Here is a 4,870-nt window from a genome sequence, read left to right on the forward strand (position 1 = left end):
TTTTTTTTTTTTTTTTTTTTTTTTTTTTTTTTTTTTTTTTTTTGAGACGGAGCCTCCCTCTGTCGCCTAGGCTGGAGTGCATTGGAGCTATGTCTGCTCACTGCAACCTACGCCTCCCAAGTTCAAGCAATTCTCCTGCCTCAGCCTCCCGAGTAGTTGGGACTACAGGCATGCACCACCACCATGCCTGGCTAGTTTTTGTATGTTTAGTAGGGATCAGGTTTCATCGTGTTGGACAGGCTGGTCTTGAACTCCTGACCTCAGGTGATCCGCCCGCCTCGGCCTCCCAAAGTCCTGGGATTACAGGCATGAGCCACCACTCTTGGCCTGTGTGATTTTTAAAGGCAAGTTATTAACCCTTCTCTGACTCAGTTTTCTCATCTGTAAAATGAGGATGCTAATAATGACATCAGAGGGTCCTAATGAGGATTCAATGAGTGAGTATGTGTAGGGGACCTAGAACAGTGTGTGACACGTGCAACGTGTAAATGTTTATTATCTGATTTTGCGTCTCCTGGGAGCTGTGTGAAACAGCCGAGTGGGTGCTCCTTATGCTCCATTTCACAAAGGGGGAACCAGAGCTGAGAGAGAGACAGAGAGAGAGAAAGAGAGAGAGAGAAGAGGAAGGGAAGGAGAAGAAGAAGAAGAAGAAGAAGAAGAAGAAGAAGAAGAAGAGGAAGAGGAAGAGGAAGAGGAAGAGGAAGAGGAAGAGGAAGAAGAGGAGGAGGAGGAGGGAAGAAGAAGAAGAAGAAGAGAAGGAGGCGGAGGAGGAGGAGGAGGAAGATAGAGACTTGCTCAAGGTAACAGAGTTGGTAAATGACACAGCCAGGGTTAGAACCCTGACAGTATCCCAGTCCTAGGTCGTTGGGTCTGCCTCTCTCTAGCCTAACTGTATGGGCACTCAGAGGACTGGTCATCTGGGCTTGTGTAGCATGTCTGGGTGGCCTTACACTTATCCCTGTAAGGCCTAAGTGTTTAGACTTTCAGGCTTCCAGCTCACCTGCCAGGGCTGGTTTTGGGCATTAAGCCAAACCAGACACCTTGGGTTGGGGTGAGCAGGGCAGGATGGAATGTGTGGGGTGCCCCTGAGGATTACAGCAGCTTACACTTATTGAGCATTAACTTTGTGCCAGGCACTGTGCAAAGTGCTTTATTTGGATTATCCAGTTAATCTTCATAATAATGTTATGAGCTACTTATTGGCTATAACTGCCAATTCACAGACGAAAAACTTGGGGCAAAGAGGTCAAATCCCTAGTCTGAGGTGCACTGCCTCCTCCAGCAGCTCCAGGCACAATGCCCATGTCACCCTTTGCTGCCCTGGTCCCCACTTCCAGGAGAAGAAAATACACTAATATGTATGGAATGTTATTATCATTCTTATTGCAGAGAGAAAAGTCAAAAGCCTGTTTGGGCCTTTAAACTCCTTCCCCCATTGCCCCTCAAAGAACTCATGTGAATGCGTACTGAGGGAGGGTGCTGCTACCAACCCTTTCCTTTATCTGGCCTGTTTTGAATGAGCGTGATCAGGCACAGGATCTCAGCCCACTGTCCTCTCTCTTCACCTTTACCCAGTCCCTCAGATCTTCCTGCCAGACCTGTCTTTTGTTTGTATGAATTCCCCCAGCTCTTAGTCACTAATTCTCTTTTATTCTTTCTATTCTTTTTTTTTTTTTAATTGTTTTTTCTTTTATTCCTTGTTTTTTGTTTTGTTTTTTTTTTTTTTTTTGAACGGAGTCTCACTCTGTTGCCCGGGCTGGAGTGCAATGGCACGATCTCGCTCACTGCAACCTCTGCATCCTGAGTTCAAGTGATTCTCCTGCCTCAGCCTCCCGAGTAGCTGTGACTACAGGCGCTCACCATGATGCCCAGCTAGTTTTTGTATTTTTAGTAGAGACGAGGTTTCACCAGGGTGGCCAGGCTGGTCTCGAACTCCTGACCTCAGGTGATCCACCTGCCTCGGCCTCCCAAAGTGCTGGGATTACAGGCATGAGCCACCTTGCCCGGTCCTCTTTTATTCTTTTAATTCCCTATCTTTTCCTTCCATCTTTCCTCCAGCCCCCAACCCACATGCACAAAGGGCAGGGACCCACATTTAGGAGAGAGTAAGACAGGGATTGGGGAGTTGAAAATTGAGCAGGGCCCTGGGAGATGAGCACCATAGTCCTCCTCACTGTAACTCCTTTTCCTCTCCCCTTCTGCCAGCTCTTGACTCATTTGGCTGTGGTGGGGAGTCACAGGGAGGGGAACGTTGAGGAGGATTCCTGTTCAGAGATGCTCAAAGCCTCTGTCAACAAGAAGAAACTCAGGAGGCTGCATTTTGGAGCTGCCGTGGGAGGCCTGTGGGAGTATTAGCTACAAAAAGGAACAAGGAGAGAGAGTAGGGAAGCTCAAAGCAAGGAAAAAACCGCTCAAGACACAAAGGATGGAAAAAGTCCCCCCACTCCACAACCACAAAGCGCAGGTGGAGTCAGACACTGTGTTCAGGGAGTGGGAACAGGCGGCTGTCGAGGAACAGAGCCCAGGGGCCCCTCCCCTTCCCTGCCTATTCCCACTCTCTCCACCTTCTTCTCTGGAGGTCCCCAGGCCTGTTCTCTGAGCCTGGCTCTCAGCCAGCATGGCCAGGCTCTGCTTCTAAGGTTGTGTTGTATGATGGGAAAATCTTGGGCTTTCAAGTCAGACTAGTTGGGGTTCCAATCTAGCTCTGCCACTGGCCAGCTGGGAGACCCAGGGTGGGCAGAGGGTACTTTATCTTGCCGAGTATCAGGTCTTTTGATTTGTGAAATGAACCCGAGCCAGCTGTTATTTTTGAAAAGTCCTGGCCTGGCCAGGCGCAGTGGCTCACATCTGTAATCCCAACACTTTGGGAGTCCGAGGCGGGTGGATCACTTGAGGTCAGGTGTTCAAGACCAACCTGGCCAATGTGGTGAAACCCCCATCTCTACTGAAAATACAAAAATTAACAGGGCATGGTGGCACACGCCTGTAATCCCAGCTACTCGGGAGGCTGAGGCAGGAGAGTCGCTTGAACCCAGGAGGCGGAGGTTGTAGGAAACTGAGATCATGCTACTGCACTCCAGCCTGGGGGACAGAACAACAACAACAACAAATCCCTGGCCCTCGGTGCTAGGACCAGGGAAATGAGCTCAGGATGAAGCCTGAGGGTTCCCCATCCCCACCAAAATAAAACATTTTGGAATTCTTTGAGGCCTCTAGTACTTGGCCGCACCTTGTCTGTCTCATTCTAGGCGATTCCTTTTCTTTTAATGGAAGACTCTGGCTAGAGTAGAGTGGGAACAGACCACAATCAACTTTTTTTTTTTTTTTTTTTTTTTTTTTGAGATGGAGTCTTGCTCTTGTGACCTAGGCTGGAGTTGAATGGCGCGATCTTGGCTCATTGCAACCTCCACCTCCCGGGTTCAAGTGATTCTCCTGACTCAGCCTCCCGAGTAGCTGGGATCACAGGCGTGTGCCACCATGCCCAGCTAATTTTTTTATTTTTAGTAGAGACAGGGTTTCACCATGTTGGCCAGGCTGGCCTCGAACTCCCGACCTCAGGTGATCCGCCTGCCTCGGCCTCCCAAAGTGCTGGGATTACAGGCATGAGCCACTGCGCCGGGCCCACAATCAACTTTCAAACAAAGGAATCCGGGGAGGCACATTGTTGTGTTTATCCACAGATAAAGAAACGGGCCCATATTGCTTGGCTAGTAAGAAAAAGAATCCGATCTGAAACAAGACTTGACTAGGTTGACGGCAATTCAGGACTATGCTATGCTGTGGGGCCACTTCGTTTTCTCTTTTGGTAAACAGCCTATGAAAAGGGAAACTGCATGGTTATTTCTGACAGATGGTCAGTGACCTGTAGTGAGTGCCCACTGTGAACGACACCTGGACTCCACGCCAGGTGAGACACTGCAGTTAACTGCAGGCCCCACAGGGAAGGTGGCCGACACAGCCCTGCTGGAGGTGGCAAGGGAGTGTATGCCCGGCCTCCTGAGAAAGCTCATCCTCTCAATTCATGTGTTCTAGCAGCACCAGAAAACAGGTGTGTTTGAAATCAAGTTACAGAGAAAGCCTAACTCGGTTAAGTTGAAGAGACAGAAAAAGGAGACCCGACTTTTCCCTAAGGAATTGGAGTGCGTGGTATTTGTTCCTGCTGTTTTGACAGGGGCAGGCAGGAGAATAGTTGTGCTGGTGGGTGAGTTTCTTCACCCAGAAACATCTTTTTTGGATAGAGTTTCCTCCTTGGAACTGAGTAACAAGGCAGGTAATAAAACTGCCTCATCACATGTATGGAAATAATGTTCCCTGACTTTCCCCTGGGAAACCCTGGCCCCAGCTTCACCTGTGTGCTGCCGCAATGGTTACTGTGTTAGCTGAGGTCAGCTCCATCAGCATCTGCCTGCCCCATCCACATATCTCTGAAACTGGGGTAGGGGTGTATTTTCTGACCAGTATGGCAGACAGACAAGAGGGGCACAGGGCTCACCATGCTGGAGGGGCATGCACTCAGGAAAAAATTTTACAGAAGGAATAGGATAGCTGGATTTTAGTATTTTGTAGTTAATAAGGTCTGTCCAGCTGGAGATAGGAGAAGTCTTCTTTCATATACTTTTTAACAAAGCAGGAGAGACAGAAAAGGAAAGGGGCTAAACATTCTACTTGTCATGGGTTAGCCTAGACACCCAGGGGACTGTTCTGTAGCACCTGGCTAGATGTCTCATAAAGTCATTGCCATTGTCCCACTTCACAGTTCAGAAAGAGGTTCAAAGCTGTTATCTGTCCAAGGGCAGTCGGTCACACAGTTACCAAGCTGTGAAGCCAGAATTAAAATCCAGGTTGAGTCTTTTTTTTTTTTTTTTTTTTT

Source organism: Rhinopithecus bieti, unplaced genomic scaffold, assembly GCF_001698545.2.
Source record: "Rhinopithecus bieti isolate Rb0 unplaced genomic scaffold, ASM169854v2 scaffold_24390, whole genome shotgun sequence".
NCBI lineage: Eukaryota > Metazoa > Chordata > Mammalia > Primates > Cercopithecidae > Rhinopithecus > Rhinopithecus bieti.